The sequence below is a fragment of the Amblyomma maculatum genome, chromosome 1, assembly GCF_055883805.1.
Source record: "Amblyomma maculatum isolate TAMU_Amacu chromosome 1, ASM5588380v1, whole genome shotgun sequence".
In the NCBI taxonomy this organism is placed as follows: Eukaryota; Metazoa; Arthropoda; class Arachnida; order Ixodida; family Ixodidae; genus Amblyomma; species Amblyomma maculatum.
The window spans coordinates 477,320,945-477,344,077 of NC_139344.1; the positions used below are offsets into that span (position 1 = coordinate 477,320,945).

General features: G+C 44.9%; 1 long non-coding RNA gene across 2 annotated transcripts; it reads right to left on the reverse strand.

Annotated features, from left to right (window-relative positions):
• Window positions 1-22,868, reverse strand: LOC146210043 (uncharacterized). Of its 2 annotated transcripts, XR_014708046.1 has the most exons (5): window positions 22,374-22,868; window positions 19,863-19,950; window positions 15,657-15,754; window positions 562-4,881; window positions 1-284 (listed from the first exon to the last, which is right to left on the reverse strand). It is a non-coding gene; the product is annotated as an uncharacterized LOC146210043 (long non-coding RNA). The 2 variants fall into 2 exon arrangements; XR_014708045.1 differs by lacking the exons at window positions 19,863-19,950; window positions 22,374-22,868 and having other exon boundaries at window positions 15,657-19,849.
• Window positions 22,869-23,133: the final 265 nt, after the last annotated feature.

A 23,133-nucleotide genomic window follows, 5' to 3' on the forward strand; every position in this document is an offset into this window, starting at 1 on the left:
TGATAGATATTTATTGGGTGCACATGTGGTACATAATGAAAAAGAACTAGGCAGAATACTTTCAGACTTCCAGGACTTCACCGCTGGTTAGGTCAATTGACAAGGTGTCGGCAGATCCCAGGTTGTAGGAAGACGCCGCATTAAAGCCAGCTTTAGGTGTCTGCCAAGCCAGCATCTCTAGCATGCGCCTTTTGCTCTCGGTTATAAGGACAGCAGCTTTCAGCAGCCCCTGCCGATGTATGCTCGAGCAGCTTGCATGTCAGCATGTTCCTTTCGTACAACATCTGCAAGCGAAAACAAAAATAAGAGCAAAATTGTTTTTTTTTAGCACAGCTTGGGCACTCTGTTCATGAGTAGTAAAATTTACCGCTGCTACAAAATTAGTTTGTCCAAGTCAATGTGCTTAAATTGTAATTCAAGAAGAATGAACTTTTCTTACTCTCGGCGTACATAAACAGCAGATAAGCACATTCTGTTAATCTTAATTATCAGGTGCCAATGACTGACAAAATGATTAATTTCCAGTTAATACGCCGCACTGGATAAAAATGGATATCTCACCTGTCGTCCAGCAAACCCTTGCATGCAGCGCCAACCGAAGCAGCCCAAGAAGAAATTGGCACTCAAAATTCCGCCCTTGTGATCCAGAGTCTTTACTCCTGCAGGGAAGTGTAGCAACGTGAGAGGCAAATAAAGCAACAAATGCTCCCAAAAACCCACTCCGTTACGAACATATATCTTAAAAATAAAGTCAGTGGTACTCACACTGACTTGCAAACCGTTCCGCAAGACAGGACGAGGCATGTCGTTGTTGTACTGTTTATTCTCCGAGTGCGAGCGGAGCTGCATCAGACAAACCGCGAGGCGCGCACCTGCGCTGCTAGAAAGAAGAGGGAAGAGCGAAGAGAGAGCGCGCCGGCGCTAGTCCGCGTGGTTTCATATGACACCGCAAGTTGGAATTCCGCTCAGGTTCACTGGACGCTGCTCAGGCGTGGGGAACGAAGAATGCGTACGCTGCCACAGCGAAGGCTGGTGCCGCTACGTCGCAAATTGCTGCCTGTCTAACACAGAACGTACCGTCTTTGCCAAAAGTAACCAGGCTGCCTGATTTGCTCCTTAGCCCCGTAGCTAAGCGTTTTACAGGACATGCCAAATTATTCATCACCTGTGCGGAAAAAAACCCCATCACTCATATCTGTAAAGACCATTTTTTGCCTTTTGAAATAGATCAATGGCTCCAAACACGTTTGAAAAGCGAACCCAGCAGCCAGGTTACTTTTGGCAAACACGTTACGTTTTTTCTAAGCTGTTAGAGGGAACGAACGTAATTTCTAGATTGAAATACCCTCGGTTGGTTTGCAATGTCTTTTGATAATATTCCCAAAAAGCATGGAGAATCTTCCCAGGATACTGCATAGGAAAAAGCATTTAAACGCGTGTTGCTAAGCCGACTTAGCAAAAATAATCGAACGCAGGTCATGAGAGTCATACACGCGCTTATGCAGCTTTCGGACAAAAATAATTTCCTTGAAGAGCAGCATGACCAGGCAACAATAATTTTATGACAAATATTTCGGTGGTGAGTACGCAATCATGTTTTTTTTGTTTCTTTAAAGCAAAAAAATCATTTCTCATTAGCGACCGTGAAAAGACATTTCTTTCTCAAGTCCTTGAGGAAGTACTGCGCGCCGCCAACACTGTCCATAAGATTTCTTCTAGCTACCACCCTCAGACCAATGGACTCATCGAGCGGTTTCATCGCACTTTGTCCGACATGATATCCGTGTATATCGCTCCTGATCACCGGAACTAAGACAACGTTTTGCCTTGCGTCACCAACGCCTACAATTCCGCTGTTCAGCGGACTACTGGTTATAACCCTTTCTTTTTAGTTTATGGCCGTCAACCATTGACAGTATTCGACACTACTTTCTGCTCTGCTCCCTCTACGCCTGCATCTCTGGGCGAAGAGTTTGCCACTCGTATGACCCAGTGTCGCCAACTTGCCCGTTTGAACACTGAAGATGCCCAACAAGAACGCAAAGCCCTGTATGATCAGCGCCATCGAACTCCCTCCTTTCACCCCGGTGATGAAGTTCTCCTCTGGACACCAGTCCGCATTCCTGGCCTGTGTGAGAAGTTCCTCCATCGTTACGTTGGCCCTTATACAGTACTCCAACAAATATCTCTGGTGAACTATCGCGTTATGCCCTCGCACACCATCGCACACGTCTCGCGCATGAAGCCTTATGCCCGTCGTCCCTTATCCCTGTAATCAGCGACCAGGGTGGTCGCTCTCTAGTCGGGGGGATTTGGGTGAGCGCAGTGCGTGAACTTTCACCGCTTTCATCTGTATAGATCCATCATCATCATCATCGCTAACTGCTGCTCGGAGCGTCGCGCGCTGTGTGCCAGCTGGTTCTAGAAAAGAACAGACGTTCATGCAAGTGCTGCCTTACAACACTTATTTCCAGTCTCCAATTGTGGGGTTGCTATGCTTCAAGTGTCTTCAAAATTTTCTCTTTTAAGTCTTTACCAGGAAATGTTAACTCCGAACTAGTTAACAGCCGCCACAGCAAGTACACGACTTGTAGTAAAAAGTTGGGCAGTGTGCAATGCTATTGAATTTAAATACACTTCATTCCAGAACATCTCAGAAAGCTAGATTTTTTTCTATGCCAGGCGAAGGTAGAGAACGTATAGAAAATAATGCTTTTATTTTTTATATGTGGGGGATCTACCTTTTGACTATGATCTATGCTGCATGAACAGTCTAAAGGGTTGTTCATCGTTCGTCCCTTGCTGAAGCACCCAAAGCAGAGCACGTCGGCATATAGGAATCAAGAGGAAGTTTGTAGCTGACGTATATTACAACACAAAATATGCGGCAGGTAGCCCTTTTTCTGTGCTTACAAGACCACTTACGGCGCAGTACAGTCGGTGCTGGCGCCTCGTCGAGGAGTCCCCTACTGAAAATATTGTACGAGGCTCTGCGTGGTTATCTGTGCGTGGTTATCGACCCGCACAGCGCGAGAATGTGCGAACGAGATGTACAAACGAAAACGTACGAACGAGGATGTACGAACAAGGATGTACGAGGGAGGATGTGCGATGAGAGGACGCGCAATGTGTGCACGGTGGGAGAACGTGCAACGTGCTCACGGCGCGAAGGCGTGCACACTGTGAGGACTTTTGTACCCGTGTGTGTGCGGCAAAATTTGTGCATAGCTATCAACATTCAGAGTGCATGGATGTGGGCACTCAAGGCGCCAATATAGTCCGACGTAACACGCGCGCGCGCACGTCGGCCTCCGCGACGTTACGTCAGCGAAAAACCGAGGTCTATAGTCCAACGGCACGGCGTGATGGACGTAGCGAGCGTGAGCAGACGCGGCCCAACGTCGCCGACGCGCAAATAGAATCTCGCCTATTTCTCGCCGACCGCATCAGCCGCGTCGGCCACACATTCCAGCATTTCTCACGCGCAGTGAAGATGGCGGCTTGCATGTAGACAGAGACCGTGCTATAACCACGTGCGCATTTCAGACACCGTTGCGGAAAAGCTGCTAGAACGAATTCGAGGGCGGCCCTGCATCTGATACCAAGCGGATTGACTATACAGAGACGTTCAGAGGAAAGAAAAATGCCTGCGATGCAAACTGTCAGTAGTGCGGCTAGGCACAGCTGTGAGTTCTTCGCTGCGGTGCGTGTGCCATGCTCGTTTTAATGCATTGCTCTAGGTGGTGTAACGATGGTGTCGTTTCACTTATCTGCAGTACATTCATAGGAAGAATACCAAAAACTGCGGAAGCGGCTTCGCATAGAGTTGTGACCGGTACACGCCGGAATCGAAGGCCGTACTCGATTTGGCCTCACGGAACGTCAGTGGTTCAACAACCAGCGAATTCGCGAAATTTATGGAATTCTACAGGAACTGCGGCCAGCCGAGAAAGTGATCCTCATTACTGTTTAATCTCTAACTCCTCTGTAATCGTACATATACTTAAATTTTGATTAGTTTTCAGTAAAACACACACGTATACAATCATCGTTCCGTCTGTAGCCGTCGGCGGCGCGGGCTCAGGCCGTTGCTGGGCTGGACGTCTCCACGGCTGGCTGTAAATGCCTTGTGCCATTTGAACATTCGCAGTAAACACATCGCGTCATTGCCTTGATCACAACAGTAATTAGTGCCTTGATAGGCTGCAGCCAGGTCCCTGTAGGTGCATTGTCGTCTGCTCGAAAATGAACCCCGAAAACGTACCAGCCCTCGAGGGCGTCTTGTGCGCATGCGCGCCGCGGCATCGGGTGCGCCAGCCGCGCCAGACTGTAGAAGCGGCAGTTTTTTGACGCGCCCGTCGTAGCCGACGCGCCGTGGCTAACGTCGTAGACTTAGCCAGTCGCGTCGAAAACGTCGGACTATATTGGGGCCTTTAGTGCAAGGAATGAGTGCACTCTGAAGGTACAAGACATTAGTCAGATCTCAGATAATGAGACATTCAGCATGGGAATGCTACCATCCTATGGTGATACTCTGCATGGTTGCAAGGCTCCTACATCACACCTCATGTTTGTGTTGTGCATAATACTAATATGCCAGCTTTAGGCCTTGTGCAAGGCCTCAATCAGTTTCTGCTACAGTTATGACACAAAATGTTTTGCAGAAATGATGCTCTCCATGAGATGAGTCTCAAGTGCAAAGAATGCAAGCTACCAAAAGATACATGTGGTCACCTGGATTGGCTTTATTGGCTGATACACTGTGGTCACAAAACATCTGCTTTCGGTCCACCAGGTTCGAGCTTGGATGCAGGTTTCCTTCTTCAGCTGCTCTTGGCCTGTTGGATTCGAGCTTGGATACAGGTTTTCGCTGTGCGACATCTGCAAAATGCAAAAAAAAAGCAGGACTATATTCCAAAATCCTAAAATTCAGCTGTCTTTACAAAACATTCTGAGAAAGGAGTAATTAGGTGCTCTATTTTTAATTGATAGCAATTCAAAAAGTTTCAATTCTGAACTACAGAAATATGATGAACTGACACAAGAATACAGGCGTTCAGCATCAGTCCATCACAAAATCTAATACCTTAGTCGAACAGATATTTCAAGGGTCTTTGAACCATATCCTATCAATCAAAGACATCTGAGCACTGCTTCATGGAAAGCTACAATAACTAGAGTGAACAGAGCAGTCCAGAACTGGAGACTGGACTTTGAGAAATAGAAGTGTGCATTCTAGATATGGCTTAGCACACAGAGCTAGGAATAAAACCAAACCTGAAATGAAAGATTATGCAATTCTACATATATGGTCATAGAAGAAAAACAAAATTGCACACAGAACAGTACGGAAAGTATATCATCATTGCAACTTGTACAAAAACAGTTGATAACACATCTTCAAAAGTACACGAGTATTACTTGAGCCCAGCAGCGAATTATCAGTGGCAATAGCGGGGTACAAGAGCTTAGTGAGATGATGGAATCTTTCAATGGTGATCGAGAATGCCATGTAGAAGTGGCACAACTCTCCCCAAGTTTACTAAAAGCTTGGTTAGGATTCATGACGGCCCCTCAGCCTTCCTTCCAATAAGGTCGAGAAATACCCTAACCACCCGAGGCAGTGGAAACAGTGCATAGGGATCAGGTTAACTGATATTCACAAACATGCCTTGACTAACACCTTTACTCCAAGCGGTCCTCAAGGCCCTTTTTTTTTTTTGAAATGAAGCTCCACTTGAATTGCTCCTCGAGTGCATGAGAAAACAGAGCATCTATAAATGGCAATGACACTACTACGGGGACACCTAGACTTCCACTTGCAAACATGGGGCATCGCAGCTTTCACACACTGTGCAGACTTCGTTCTACTGCATACCAAGCCTTTCATGAAAGTGGATACAATAAGGATTCACAGACCCACTCTCTGAAGCATTGGCTCCGAGAACCTCAATCTGACGCGAAAATACTGAAACATCTTTTCAAGTACGACCAAGAAAAGCCTCCTAAGTTTCTGCGGCTGACGTTGAGCATGGATAACTATCGTCAGTTGCAGATTTCAATGCTGTAGTTGATCATCGCATTATGCTACTGTGGTGTAAGCACATTTCAAGTCATCACCAGATACCTCAGCAACATTTCAGAGCACGCCGAGTGCCAAGTTGCAGAAAGCATTTGATGGCTAACAGCAAATGAAACATGTGCAGTGGTTTCTGTGAACCACTGTGGACAGTGGTGCAATCGTGGGGAATGTCATATTGTAAATAGGAAGACAGCGAGGTACCGGAGGTGCAGTTGTGCCATGGAACACCTGTGCTGCACACATCAATGGCTTTCTGATTGCCTCAAATATACTTGTATGTCTAGATGCAGTGCTGAAGGGTGGGGGGGGAGTCAATTCTGTCTTTTTAGCTGTGGAGAGATATTTGCAGTTGGTGGAAGGCATGGCTTTTCAAGTGCGCTTAAAATTAAAGCTCCTAGCTTGCTTGGAAACAGAAGCGGCATTTGCTTCTGGAAAGACAAATTTGTTGGCTTGGGTGCATGCGCTATAACATGCTTCTTTGAACCTCACATGTGCTCAACGCTCGCCGCTGAGCACTCAGAGGGCAAATATGCAACTAGGTCACTAGAGTTCACAGCAGTTCGAGCAGTTCTCAATGCCTAAATCCTGTTCTACATCAGCCTTATGTCACTGGCAGTGAATGTTGATAGATGTGAATTGCTTTCAGCCATTTTTCACAGCTGCCTTGTTCATGCAGTCTGCAAAACATATTTTACTAGGCTGTGACTTTTTTTTTAACGTCCAAAAGCGACTCAGGCTATGAGAAATGCTGTAGTGGAGGACTGCAGAAATTTCAACCACCTGGAGTTCTTTAACGTGCACTGATGTCGCACCGCACATGGGCGCCTTGCTTTTAGTCTCCATCGAAAAGCGGCCGCCACAGCCTACTAGCCTGTGACTCTTGAGGCAGCTAGTGGATGCTATTCACAAGGACTTGGCATTAGAAAATGAGCATGTTACACGTAGTGGCATGCACTTTCCGGGCCAAATTTTGGCCTTATGGCCCATTCGGTTGGGGGGACGAGAGCAGAGGTGCCGAGCAGTACAGAGAAGTACAGGAGCACGCCGAGCGAGGGTGTAATTTTCCTCCCACGGGAACGCTCTCTGCGTGTCGAGAGCAGTACGCCACGACCATTGTGACCGCACTTCCCTCCCCAGCATTCTCCGCCTACCCGCAGTAGCAGCAGTTGCAACCCGAGGAGAAGCAAACACTCCATGTAGAACTGCTTTGCATGCCTTTGTTGTCACAGCGCGGCGATCTGCCTCCTTTGGCCCTTTCGATGCCAGCAGTGACTCTCAAACCTGAGCAATGCTTTGCAGCCACCATTTAGAGCGTCACCGACTTGAGAAAAGAAAAAAGATGGTGCGGATACACCGCTTTATGTCATGTGACTTCCTCTACACTCGCTTTAGATGAGGGAGCAGCCGGGAGTGCATTCAGGTGCTCTCAGCAAAGGAAAAGACCTCCTCCTCTACCATTGGAAGCCAGTGATTCTACTCCTGCTCTACCACTGGAGGGCACCCACTTGTCTGAGAGCACTTTCGAAGTGCTCTCGAGGGCGCCTGCTCTCCCGCTCGAATTCGCCATTAGTCTTGCCCCGTATGCCACTTGTGCTGTCTGGAGTGGAGAAATATTTCTGGAGGGTAAGTCGGAAGAAATGCTGAAAAGCATTCAAGAATCTGAACTGAACCTTAAGTAGAGAAAAGACTGTTTTCTGCACTTTATGGAGCTGAGGTAGCGTCGAGTGGAGACATGTGAAGAAATGCTGAAAAGCATTCAAGAATCTGAACTGAACCTTAAGTAGAGAAAAGACTGTTTTCTGCACTTTATGGAGCTGAGGTAGCGTCGAGTGGAGACATGTTTTTGAATTTGGCCACAAGGGTAAAATTTGAATTAACTATTCCACACGCAAAACACTCATGTCCTAATGTCAAGTCCTCTGAACATTCAGAAGCAAACTCGATATTCACAGGCTAACAGAACGTTTCCCAGGCTGCATGAAAAGGCAGCTGTGAAAAACAGCTCAAAAACGCTTAATGTTAGGCAAAATGTCGCTGCTGCTGTGATATTGTTCATGTAGAACATGACATATGCATTAAGAAATGCTGTGAAGTTTAGTGACCAAATTTGTTTATTAAGATTTGATTTGAAGTTGCTGCTACACTTGATCTTTAAGCTTGCAGGGCTCAGGGGAGAGGGAAGAAAATATGCGTGCTTCTTCGCTACATATACACCCAAACCAACAAATTCAACTCGCTGATTTCAGTTTCCAAACAAAGCTTGGAGCCACAATGGTCACTGCACTTGAAAAGCCATGCCTTCTGCCTACCGTGAATATGTCTCCACAGAACAAGTGAACCAACCGCTTTGACGGCACCGTGTGTCCGTAGAGTACATAGTACCCTGATGTGACAAGCAAATTATTGATGCCTGTAGCACAGATGTTGACATTGTTCACAAGGCTCAATCGCGCTACTAGTGGCCCCAGCTTCCTTTACACGTACTTCTTCATCATCATCATCAGCCTGATTATATCCACTGCAGGGCGAAGGCCTCTCCCATATTTCTCCACTTAACCCGGTTATGTGCTAGCTGCATCCACTTGACCCCTGCGAACTTCTTAATCTCATCCGCCCACCTAACTTTCTGCCGCCCCCTGCTACGCTTTCCTTCCCTTGGAATCCAGTTTGTTACCCTCAGCGACCATCAGTTATCCTCTCTTCGCACTACATGTCCTGCCCATGTCCATTTCTTCTTCTTAATTTCTACTAGAATGTCGGTAACTTGAGTTATTTCTCTGACCCACTCTGCACGCTTTCTATCTCTTAATGTTACCCCTACCATTTTTCGTTCCATAGCCCTCTTGGTTGTCCTCAACTTAAGTAGAACTCTCTTGGTTAGCCTCCACATTTCAGCCCCATAGGTGAGTACACGCAAGATGCAACTGTTGTATACTTTCCTCTTGGGCGATACCGGTAAGCTGCTAGTCATAATCTGCGAGTGCTTGCCAAATGCGCTCCATCCCAATCTTATTCTTCTTGTTATTTCCTTTTCCCGTAATGAGATTGGCGGTAGGGAAAAACAGTCAGACGTTCCACCAGTGACGAAGGACGAGGTCAAGAAAGCACTAGAAAGTATGAAAAGGGGGAAATCAGCTGGAGAGGATCAGATAACTACAGATTTGCTGAAGGACGGGGGGGATATCGTGCTAGAAAACCTGGCCACCCTGTATACGCAGTGCCTGGTGTCATCGACGGTACCGGAACCATGGAAGAATGCAAACATTATCCTCATTCACAAGAAAGGGGACTCTAAGGACCTTAAAAATTACAGACCAATCAGCTTACTGTCTGTTACGTATAAGGTATTTACTAAGGTAATCGCTAATAGAATCAGGACAACCTTAGACTGCAATCAAGCAAAGGATCAAGCAGGGTTTCGGAAATGGTACTCTACTATCGATCATATCCATACCATCAATCAGGTGATAGAAAAATGCTCGGAATATAACCAGCCCTTATACATAGCATTCATTGATTACGAAAAAGCATTTGACTCAGTTGAAACCTCGGCGGTGATGCAGGCATTGCGAAATCAGGGGGTAGACGAGCCATACGTGAAAGTGCTGGAAGATATATATAGCGGCTGCACAGCAACCATAGTTCTGCATAAAGAAAGTAACAAAATTCCCATAAAGAGAGGTGTTAGGCAAGGAGACACAATCTCCCCAGTACTATTCACAGCTTGTTTAGAGGAAGTATTCAGAGACTTGGAATGGGAGCAGTTAGGGATAAGGGTAGATGGAGAATACCTCAGTAATCTGCGATTTGCTGATGACATTGCCTTGCTAAGCAACTCGGGGGATGAACTGCAAATAATGATTGATGACCTAGACAGGAAAAGTAGAAAGGTAGGCTTGAAAATCAGTATGCAGAAGACTAAGGTAATGTTCAACAGCCTCGGGAAGGAACAGCAGTTTACATTAGGTAGCGAAATACTGGAAGTAGTAGGAGAATATGTCTACTTAGGACAGGTAGTAACCGCAGACCCGGACCACGAAAAGGAAATAACAAGAAGAATACGATTGGGATGGAGCGCATTTGGCAAGCACTCGCAGATTATGACTAGCAGCTTACCGGTATCGCTCAAGAGGAAAGTATACAACAGTTGCATCTTGCCTGTGCTCACCTATGGGGCTGAAACGTGGAGGCTAACCAAGAGAGTTCTACTTAAGTTGAGGACAACCCAGAGGGCTATGGAACGAAAAATGGTAGGGGTAACATTAAGAGATAGAAAGCGTGCAGAGTGGGTCAGAGAAATAACTCAAGTTACCGACATTCTAGTAGAAATTAAGAAGAAGAAATGGACATGGGCAGGACATGTAGTGCGAAGAGAGGATAACCGATGGTCGCTGAGGGTAACAAACTGGATTCCAAGGGAAGGAAAGCGTAGCAGGGGGCAGCAGAAAGTTAGGTGGGCGGATGAGATTAAGAAGTTCGCAGGGGTCAAGTGGATGCAGCTAGCACAGAACCGGGTTAAGTGGAGAAATATGGGAGAGGCCTTCGCCCTGCAGTGGGTATAATCAGGCTGATGATGATGATGATGATGATGATGATGATGATGATGATGATATTTCCTTTTCGTGGTCCGGATCTGCGGTTACTATTCGCCTACTACTTCCAGTATTTCGCTACCTAATGTGAACTGCTGTTCCTTCCCGAGGCTGTTGAACATTACCTTAGTCTTCTGCATACTGATTTTCAACACGTACTTGCTAAGACCAAAAATGGGAAGACTGCAAAAATGGGGGGGGGGGGAGAGGAGGCAGCATTTGTGTACAAAAGGGGGAGGCGGCTGCTACTTTCAGGCAGTGTCTGATGCGTCCTAAACATCCTAAGCATAAAAACATGCAGCAGCAAGCATGCAATGCATGTCTAAAGGTGTGCGTCCGTCGAGATATCTGCAGGCCGCCACCAAATGTTCTCACTACGTCTCTATAGCCAACGCAAAACTGATCTGCATGCCCACCACCAGTTTTCTCTCAGTACCATCGGAGCGCTGTTTAAATTTTTTAATGCAAAACCATAACTAGCCTATTTACACGTAATTTCATCCGTGACCGTCGTTGGCTGCGTTGGTTCCGAAAAAAGAGCAATCGCGCCATTGCTGAGCATAGAGCAGCTTAGTAACATAAGGCATGCGGCTGAGCTCAATAAGAAGGATCAGATAACATGACATTTGGGCAAAGCCTTTAACCTCAAGTACACTGAGTGGCTGCCCTTAGCTGAGATCGAAAGCAAAGCCAGCACAGCATCTGTATCTACTGTGGCTGCATTAGCTGTGCATCACTGCCTACAAGAAGCGCAGTACACCAACTGTTTTCGTAGCCAGCGACACCTACTCTTGCTCGGCTAAAGTCTGTTTTGATTGATTTCCTGCTTAGCCAATGATGCCGATGGTGCTAGTGTGGCCTCTGCTGGAGATGCTCGAAATTATAATGCGGCTGCTGATTCCTCGGTGCTGGTTCCGCAAAAGCCATTCTTTGCAGGCAGAAGCCCCTTATCGGAAGATTTAGGGCAGTGATCGTGCAATCAAAGTTTGGTCAAACATCTGAAGTCTTCTAAAAAGTCGGAAGGGTTGGCTGCAGGTATGTACGCAACATGCCTTCCCCACAAGTGTGTCCTTGTCTGTGGAAGCCACCAAGCAGAGCAAACTTACTATTAGTCCTCAAATTTGTACCGTAGCTCTGCACTAAGTAGGTTCTGAAACACTGCTCATATACAGCGACAACTTAAAATGTGCAGCACCACAGAAGTATGTGATGATCAACTACAGCACTGGAGTTAGTGATAGACCATGATTATGCCTACTTGGTGTCAGAAGCAGGGATGTCAGGAGGAATACCAAAGCCATACCCAGAAAAAATGTGCTAGAAGTTCTAAGTTAACCAGGTTTGACCTGGGCTGTCACTCAGCCAATGCTTCAGAGAACAGATCTGTGCATACTCACTTGTAAACCCGCAGAACAAAGCCCACAGAGAGAACAAATGATAAGATGTCAAGTGTTTACAAGTTGAGTGCCAGTCTATGAGCCCTCAAGGTCACATAACTGCCAATAAATGAAAAGCAGGCATTCAGGGCTACGTGGAGTTGAAGTCAATGTATTCTTATGAAGTCAGTATTTCCTGTCACTATAATCAATCTCACAAGCTGTCTGCTGCACCTGGCCCATTCGAGATCATATAGATTATAGTAGGTAATTGTGCTCTTAGGTGCCTCTCACCCCTTGAATTGGCCAGGGAGAAAGTAGGAGCACAATGACCTACTTGGACCCTTTGCAAAACTCAATGCGTCACCTATATTATATAGCAAAATCCTTGTGGGAGAATATTTTTGCACATCTTGGGTGCACAGTCACATGATACATGGGTGATGTAGCCTATATGTCACATACACATATCTCCTAGATTTTTTTTTTTACAGAGGCATGCTGCTTAGTCAAAAGACGCGATGCGCGGGAGTGTAGTGCGCACTGATTCTGTGCGTTTGCAATTTTTTGTTTTCGTTCTGTTTCTTCCGATAGTTTGGTGGAACGGCTGGTATGCAATGCGATGCGGGATTCTGGAGTCGTGAGTCTGTTTTTTCGCAGCATGTCACCGGGATGGAGCGTTTGCTTTCTGCAGTCTAAAAAAAATGTGCAAGAGTACTTGCCGTGTGCGGGGCTGCATATATATTGAGTACCAGAGTGAGAGTTATTTGCACACACGCATGCATGCCCATACGTGCCCATACACATGCAGTTTTGTAGTGGCGCAAAAAAAAAAGTAATTCTGTCAAGACAGAGCATCTTCTAAAGGGCACGTAAACTTTGACGTTTGGATTAAGCAATGGAATTATACAAGATGTTTCACATAAGGTTTGCTTTATAGGGTTTAACGCCCCAAAGCGACTCAGGCTTGTATCACATGGGGGGCTTAACTCAAGGTACAAAACCAGCCCATGTGCGGACACAGAAGCAGTCAAACCTTCGGTGCTACAAAAAAAAAAGCAAGCATGCACACTGCTCTGTGCTTTGCCGAGGCAGCTCCAAGCCATCACTCACTTGAAACCGTGCTGCCTGCGTTGGCCAGCCTGCCCTCCCCCCCCCCCCCCCCCCGCCCCCCTCGATTCATTCATTTTTTCCGCACTGCTAAATAAAAAAAAGAAAGCATGCATACTGCTGTGCGTTTAGCTCACAGGACAGCTAGACTCCCCTCCCATTACCTCCACTCCCCCTTACCACCAGCCACTCATTTTAAAGGACCAACATCCCAGCACCCTTGCGTCCTTCCCGCACAGACCAGGCAACCCTTTTCTCACTCTCTCCCAGTAGAATGAAAAAAAAAGCCCATGCAGGACATGCAGGAGTGACATAGCCACATCACTTTTGTTTCAATGAGGTTTGGGTTGCTTTGACCTGAGCAGCAGTATAGGGAGCGCTCAAGATTTGATTGCTTCTGTGCGCAGCGCGTTAGAGCACAGGGCTCGATCGGCCACCCTTGTACCTTAAGTTAAACCCGTTGTGTGAAACGATAGTGCCGGAAAATTGTTGGTTCATAAGCTAAGCCACATCTGTTATGAATTTACAACTTAACTTCAAACACCGACGTTTATGTGCCCTTAGAAGATGCTCTCAGTCTTGACAGTTATTTCTTTTCTGTCACTGCAAAACAGCATGTGTGTGGCGTGCGTGTGTGCAAGTAACTCATGCACTAGCCATGCATGTTTTCATTACAATGAGGAAAACAAATGCACAATCCCTGCAGCGCACTGTGAAGAACACTCTTGACTCCGTGTCCTTGCATTGCTCGAATACCACCAACGCCACTAAACCACCGGAAGAAAAAGAATGAAAGCTAAGCAAAAGATAGCAAATGCACAGAATCGGCGCTCACTCTAAATTCCCTTGCATCATGCTTTTTGACTAAGCAGCACTTCTCTCTCAAGGAAAAAATGAATACAAACTGCACAAGATATGTGTACGTAACACATAGGCTATGTCACTGATGTATCACATGATTGTGCCCTGAAGACATGCAAAAATATCCTCCCAATTCCCTTTGGGGCAGAGGTTGGGTGCAATGCTGAATATTTCTGTATCAAACCTCATGTTATGCACGAATCTGACGAGAAGCATGCCTTCACTATTGAAAACCAGAAGGGCGGAAGTGGGGGGGGGGGGGGGGTTATGAATTTTGTTACTGAGTGGAGCAGGTAATGGATGTGGTCATTGTCACAAGAAATGTCTCCTGGCAGCCACCTAATTCTGCCCCCAAAACAGGTTTGGCCGCCACAGTGAAGGGGTTTGCGCTGAGCAGAGAAGCATTGCAGAAATATTCTGCCAGAAAAACCCCATACTTCATTCATGGTCTATGATTACATATGGCATAGCATTATCAATAACACTCCCCTGTTTTCTCTTTTCACTTTACATACAAATTATATTCGCACTCAGTTTAGCTACCAAAAAAGTGCAGGGGGGCCTTTTAGAGAGGAAATTTGTCAGAGCTTATTTATAAGAAAGCAGCCATCAACGGGTCTAGTTGAAGACAGGAAGACCAGAAATATAATCCTCCAGATAGGTCTTCAACGAGTTCCAATTTGAGAAAAATTTATTCACAGTAGTTTTGCATAAATGTGTGAAATTTAGGAAAACAAAGACAAACATGCTGAAAAAAAGAAAAATTAAATAGGGACAAGAGAGGTGGCAACTGCGAAAAAGAGAGCCACCTGTAACCATGGTCTGGACGCATGCCAGGCTGTCACTTTGGGTTTATATTATATAGGCTCATGCTCTCTTCGATTGTTCCCTCTGAAAAGCACTTTTAGTTTTCATGTAGGCTTGCTTTTAGAGAAAAACCATGCAATTTTTTTGAGAATTTTAAGCAGCAAATAATTTCAGGAGTTCCAAAGCTCCTTGAAATAGTTCCTGAAAACCAAGCGTACTCAATGATATCAAAGACCTGTGTAAACCACACTCCATGATCATCATATTGAAGGGAATGGCTTACCAGCCGAGCCTCTGGGGCCTGTGCCCAATAAAGTATGGATGCATCATGTAGAACTTATGAAATCAGCTGGTAATGACATCTGTTTCAAAACTTCTGGCTTTTCCTATCTTAAAGTAAGCTCGCATTTTCAGTAAGTAGCACTTTAGTGGATAGAATGCAGTAATTTATAATAGAAGACAGCTTCAGCTTGTCCTCAATGTCCTTTTATTACTCTAAAGCTGAACATGAGCTATGAGAGACATCAAGAAGGAGGGCTCTGGGTTAATTTCCAGAGCCCTCTTCCACAAAAGTTCTTCAAGCTATGCAGTGGCACCAAATGTGGGCAGGCAAATTTGCATTTTGCCTATATCAACAGGCCACAGGCACCATTCCACTCCGCATTCTCAAACTCAACAGCCAAATGTCATAGCCAATAAGCAACGGCAGCAAGCAAAGAAAACACTGAAGAAACCTAAATGTCAAAATAAACATGAGGGGTCACAAATGCAGTAGTGGGTTAGGCAAATAAAAAACTACACATACTGAAAGATGTCTTCAGTACTTACATCAATGTCCTGCTTCTTGCCCACCACAGCACAGCACAATTCCGGCAAAGGGTATAGAGCTTGAAGGAGCCATTGCTTACGAAGCCACATGGAACTTGCTGCAAGGTAAAAAGTACCATGACCCAAGAAATTAGTGAAAACGTAATATGGTGCAACACGTACATGCAGAGGCTTTGTGAGCAAGAAATAAAGGCACAGAGTAGGAACACCACAATACTGTTTTTTTTTCTTGAAATGATGCACGACATGCTGGTGCAGGTCACTGCATGAAATTTGCCTCTGCCTGCTAAATAATCTTAAATTATTATTTTTTTAATTCAAAATTTCACTTTGGGATTCAATTAGTTGAAGGGCGATTGCCTACAATGCCAGAGAAGAAACAATGTTGACATCACCCGAGACATACCAACAGTGAAATAAAATAACTCCTTTCACTCCATCTCGTCGCCAGCCTGGCAAAAGAGCAAGTCAGGCATCACAGTGCCCCTAGTTACAAATAAAAAAGCATTTACTTGACCTTAACTGCAAGTGAATTTTAACACCCTATCCATAATCCACCAGTTCCCACTAGGTTCGAGATCAGACAAGCCCTCCCTTTCTTTATGCTTTACATCGAGCGAGCACCTTAACTGGTACTGCAGGGCCTAATACATGCCTGCAACTACAATACTACTTTTCTAAGAGATGTGGAACTTCATTAAAATTCATTTTATGACCGAAGTAGCAAAGATTGTATTTTATCTTGAAAGAAGCAGCAAGAAAAAACAAGGGTATGAAAGGAGGCAATACGGGCACTAGCTTACAACTAATGTTTATTGAAGCACACATGAGATATATAGAGAAGACGAGCAACAACGCAAACCACTCAATCACTGATAAGCAAAAAGCAAGACATGAATCACTAAAATTTAAGAACAGTTCCCTATCTAGATAACCCAACTCACTGCATGGTAACATGATGGATGGCTCACTAACACATTCATTACCTAGTTGTAAAATATGTCTAGCTTCAATGATTTCTCAGCTGATTTGCAATGGATGACAGCCAGAATGTGCACAGCAGAAAGAAACTGAAAGCAACCAGTGCATTCTTACAATGCACAGCCAAGTTGACCTCTACCTATATCTACTCAAATGGAACCGTTCGGAAGTTTTAGTGATTCATGTTTTGCTGTCTGCTTATTGGTGACTGAGCGGTTTGCAGTGTTGCTTGGCATTATATATTTCTTATTTGCATCAATAAACATTAGTTGCGAGTTAGCATCTGCTTGCTTCTTTTCACGTCCTTGTTTTTTCGTGCTGCTACTTTCAAGATGACACCTTACCAACTCACCCAAATTACATCCTTATGATTGTATTTTAGTCAGTGAAATTTTACTTCATGTGACACTAATCAACACACATGACCACGTTTCATGGAACTTAAAGCCAATCAATGAGAGCCTCATCATAAAGCATGAAAGTTGGCTCAGATATGCAGCTCTCCATGCCAACACAGCTTGCACAGACATGATTTTCTGTGGTAAACAAAACACTGGGCTGCTGCAAGGGCGGTACAGAGCAAGCAGAGGGTGCTCTGACACTGAGAAGAAATGTGGCATTGAATCTTGCTGTACATGGAGGCAATGTTTTGGGGCTATGCAGCCGAGTCTAGGTACGAAAGAAAAGGAGAAAAGTTTCTGTCCCCTTGCCGTGAAGAGTGGTTTGCTCACTATTTGGGCTAGGAGTGTACTGGGCTGAAGTGAAGGGAGGAAGTTGGAGAGCTAATGCAAGGTCACTAGGGCTGAAGTAACCCACTCTACATGGCAAGGGGAAAGAGGTATGTTGCCTCTTCCTTTCTGCCTAACTTCAGCTGCATAGCCACAGTTATCCCCGAGTATAGTGATGTGCTACCGTGATCAAGACTTGTAGAACTGAAAACTGAAAGTAACAAAGGGGTATGGCATGATTAAAATATCTATGGTGTCCAGGTGAATAGCACGCTGCACTCCAGGGTTGCTGACTGCGCATTTACTTATTTTATATTAAAAAAAAACAGTAGTTAGTGAACCATAAATATAATACTTCTGCTATTATCAGGATTCCACAGCTCTGTAAACTGCATGAAGAAAGTGAAACTCAATAGCTTGCACTGACAACTCACCAGGCACCCACTGGTGAAATAAAAGTGGAGCAAAATGTCATCTGCATTCACCACATTCATCATGAAGGTATTGCAGACACTAAGCATAGCTCACCATCATAGCACTTCTGATATCATATCCAAGCCATCTATAAAGCTACCTAGCTTGGTACAGGAACATATCAACAGATGACTTTTCAATGGTCATTTGACTGACCAAATTCTCATGAAAAAAAAATGTTTATGACTAAATCAGCACTTTTCTCAGAGTTCACTGCATGGGAGTGATTTCGTCAACTGCTAGTTTTTCAGAAAAAGGGGTCATCAAACTGTAAGTAACCTGAGTTGAGTTGCAAACAACAAAATTTTGGAGAGTGGTGAGGGGCAGACTTTGTGGCATTACGAAGGTCATCTACTAACGCTAACAGTAGGCAACCTTGATTTGATGACAGGGTTCAACATGCCAAAGAAACTTAGACAATGAGGGTCAGCAATAGTAGGTAGCTCTGGATAATTTTGACTATCTGCACTTCTTCAATGTGCACTGACACTGTACAGCACATGGGGACTTAGCATTTTGCTACCACCGAAATGTAACCACCCCGGCTCAGACCGAGCCCGCGTCACCCAGCTCACTAGTCAAATGCCCTAAACACTGAAACCACCACAGTAGGGTGCAGGCAGCCTTGAAGAGGGTTACATTTGTAGGCATGTTTTGTACAAGCCAAGCTTATATAAGCTGGGTATGGCCAAGCTGCGGCTAATGAGTAGCATGACGCTCCTTGCAAAGTGCAGATCCCGACAGCTTGGCACCTGTCCACCACCCACCATTTGCAGTATTTCTGCCTCTACAGCCAGCTTCTCTGTTCTTTCTCCTTTAAGTTCCAAACCACCTATTGTTTAGAATTCTTTTGAACAATGAAACAATATGCCACCCTTATGGACATACATCTAACAGAGCTGCTCACGACTGTAACCATGCTCATTCGAGAATTTCAATATGCTTGCTTTACAAATGGGGCAGTAGAGGCATATTAACAATCGTGGCATGAGTTCTTCACTGTGACCACCAGCTTTGTTAAATGAAAAAAAAAAGTCATTATCATTTACTTTGCTCTTTGTAAAATGTTGCCTTTTTAGTCAAGAGTTCTCATTAAAGGTATGGCAGCAGTTGCGTAGGCCCATAGCTAAAGAGCTCTCTGACATATGCCCGCATTGTATTAGCTTGCTCGTACATTGAACTGAGCATTAGCAAGCTTCGCGGTGATGCAAAGAGATGTTTGCCCATGCTAACATCTCGGCATTTCGATAATGGCGCAGATCAGTGTCTTCACTCTACTTGTGCTATGAGCATTCCTGTCATTAGCACATATTGAAAGTAAAAAGGATGACAGCAGGCAATGCGACATATGCCAGCAGAGACACGTTCACCTGCTTTTCCTCTGCACATACAGTGAATTACAATCCCAGAAGTGAAGTGGTCTGCCTGCTCCGCAAAAGAGCACCTGCATCCAGTACAGATTGTGTCCCCATGCGTTTGGAACTCATGCCAGCGCAAGTAGGTGGTGCCCATGAACTGACAGAAGAATTGCCTGTTATTCTGTGTGCTAGCCCGTGCTTCGTCTACACGTGCCAGCTGTTTTTAAACCTGTAATAGGTCTGCATTTCTCCCGCTGCTTCTTGGGATGGCATTGACATCAACAGTTTATGCCATTCTTTCGTATAGCCGAGTGCGGGCAAGCAGGGTAAAATTTCTTTGGCACTATTCTCAAATAAAAGGAAGTCGCAGTTCACCATTTTCACTGTTTCAGAGTTCAGGAATGGCTTTAAGATTATGAATAGCATATAAAGATGATTTCCGCACAAAATCTTCTAGTCACACTCCAAGCTGAGGTCTTTAAAAAAGATTATTGCATAATACTGCTACTCTTAGACTTGCTGTCCTCAAGAGTAAGCACTAGTTCATGACAGCAATTTGCATTCATAGCAGTGGCAAGTAATAATTATCTATTATGGAGCACAGAGGGCACAGTCAGCACAGCAGAGCATGCTACAGGAAATAGAAGGTGCAGCTGAACAAATACTCAAGCAAACTTCTAGCCGGTTCTGTTGATTTCGGAAGAGCAATCCACTGCTCCAGGGACCGATCTTGGCTCAGCAATCGCTCCCCATCTGCATTGGGAAGATGGGACCTGTGTTCCGAATCTGCATTTGGAATACAGTTACTCCAAAAAGAGCAGAAAATAATGTTCTGTAAGTCACTAAACCCTGTGATTGGAATTGACCATTAGTAAAGTCTTGTCATCTATCACCTCGATCTGCTCATAATTTAAGTAGCATTATAAAAGTCTGCGATTCTGCAGGAACCTCTGATCTCACATCAAGAATTCAGTGCCCATAGCAGGCACAACGCGCATCTAGAGATGCCAGGTAATGTAACTCGAAAGAAATGTTATGCTAACTCTTCTTTACCTACTAAGAGAGCAAACAGTATTTCTGTCATCGAACCTTCTTTTAAACACTGTTTCATGGCAATGGCAAAAGGCATTTCGAGTCAACTGGAGGTCTAACCTAGTACAGTGGCGATGAACGAGCCCCTGAGCCTGCCATGTGCCAAGGCGTAAATGCACTTCACTGCAATGTACGAGTAAACAAGTGGAAGGCTGGAAGCTTGAACAATCTGTTTCCAGTAAACAGTGACGTTTGGGTGGTTAGGTTGGAATACCAAGCAAGCACTCTGCCCATAGCTTTATCTACTAGATTTCCTCTCAAAGGTATAACCAGCAAACAATGTCTGCAACTTAAGCCAGGAGTACAATCCCAGCATGTTCTGAATGTTCTGAAGACTTCGATCATCACATTTACTTTTTAATCATGCCAGTCACCTCAACATCAAATCAAAGCAATATATGTGGCAGCTTATGGAACCCTCGCACATACAAAACACACCGAGAAATGCAAGCCAGTCAGTCTAAAGGCTGCCTATCATCAGCGTATTGTTCATGGCCTTCACAGGGCCACCAAGTTTGCTCCCTGACCACCCTATGAACATGCAGTGTTTGCACCCCAAATCGGGTTACAGAAAATGTGGCGGCTCTTTAAATGAAATAGGAGCAGTGCACCAAGAAAGGCAAAAGTTCGTCCCTAGCTCCCATTATGTCAACTGAAGAATGTGCAGAGTCAGACAAGAAATATGGATTTCTGAAAACATGTATTCTGTATAGAAATATGAGTGATATCTAGGAATCTAGGAAGATAGTGGTACCAGTGCAGTAAGCAGTCTGCCCCTTGCGCATCATGAAGGGCCAATGCTCTCGAACTTCCAAACCTTTTATCATGCCAAAACATGCTCACCCGATCAATTATGAATTGTGAAAGGCTACACACTCTAAAGTGGAAACAGTTCCATGCAAAAAAGTAAAAAGAAGCCAAATGCAGAATGTGATGTGACTGTTCAAACAATGTCTGGAAGTGCATGCGGCAACCAAGCAATTCATAAATGTGGTAGCCATTCATAATCTAGATCCAGACACAACACTAATTCCATATCAACATCTACCGTTGCTTCTACAAAACATGCATAAATTTAAACAAAAACACCACAACTGAATGATAGTTTAAGCAAAGGCTTGCTTTGCTTGGAATTCTGCATGCACTCTTCATTTTGAAACTTGCATGAATTTCATATTCTCACATCTGTGATGAATCAGTGGTATACTGAGCACAGAAAAACTTCACATTTTGATTCACATTTCATATTAGAGAAGATGAAAATGGGGCATCTCAGCACTAAGATTTTTTTTCGCTTCATTTGTAAATAATTAAACAAGAAAATCAATACTATTGGTACTGTTGAATGCATAATTACCTTTACACCTTACTGACATTTCTGGACTGAAAGCCTGAGTTTGGTGTCTGTCATTTATATGCGCTTAGTAGTTTTTGGGGATTACTTCAGTCACGACCAAAGTATGAAAAAGAAAATATCAAGCCCAATACAGGCGAAAAAATTCAAAATAGCTCAAAACTTTTTTTTTTTTCCCCTTCTGCTACCCAAGGCTCGACAATGGAGTTTAAGTACGGTTGCTGCTGAATCATACTGCCGTCGCATGTTCGCCGGCTCCATATCTCGTTATCCGCAATATTTATGGAACATAAGAATAATGATCTAGCCCTGTTGTAACGCAGGTAGGTTTTACCACTTATTCAATCCGTGTAGTTGCAACTGCACAAGCGCCGGATCTTCAACTGCAGCGCAACATAAGGCCCGGGTCGAGGCACTTGGAACTGGCCCATTCTAAATTCTTGCCGAAGGCTGAATTGCAGCAGGCGCCAGCATCGTGCACCCCGCAATGGTCTTACGAGGGATGATTTGTACGGCATATTCTACTCTGAGCGTGCAGCCCCTGGCACTAACTGTCTCTTTTCCTAGACACTGCAAACGCATTCACCCTTCCCTCGTCAAAAGCAAACTACCGTATGTTATAATGACATGCGCGTCTTGATGTTTACGAACTAGCGTTGTGTTGGCATGCATCATCAGTTCTGCGCAAAGTTTTTAGGAGAATGTACAGGGAAGATGGAAATTAACTTACCTCCGAGATGTCAAATGTATGCCGAGTGGTGGCCGCCCTCCAATAGTCCCGTCGTCAGCGTAGTGTTTGCAGTGAGAGCGCACAAAGGAAACGCACTACCTGTCGGGAACGCGAGCAAACTTTTTGCACAGGTATGCACACAACCTTACCACGCTTCTGCACATAGCACGAGCTATTTTGTTGCGCTCTGTGCCTCGTATATCTCGAAATAAAGAGCCGCCAGCAGCAAGGCCCCCAACAACACACAAGAGAAAAAGGCGCGACGCCACCAACTCATAATGGCTACGGCTAGCACTTCGATCCGCTTCGGCTGCCTCGTCTGGTTTCGACTTGTTTCGGTTTCGGAAGTCGCTGACCTAACGACTTTGCTGCTCGCCGAACAGTGGCAAGCACGATGTCGGGCGTCTACGCGCTAACGCTGCATGTTTGTCGTGTATACGCGCCTGTAGTTTGTACATTCAAAAATTAGCAGTGCTAGCGAAAGACCGCCGTGAGTTTCGCTTCTTTTCTCGCGATGCTGGACAAACTGCGTGCTTTGCTTGTCATGGACGTTAGGTTGACCGCGGTCTGTGGTTCGGCGAATCGGAGCTTTGCCCCAAATTCATTGCCAAGTTCCTTGCGAAAACTCCTGTTCATAAACAGTTACAGTGGCAATTGTTTGTTTGTTAATATTGAAAGACTATACGGCGTTTTACAGATCAAGTGATTTGTTTGGAAACAGAAGATGCTGAATTAATTGTGCTCGCTCATAAAAAACAGT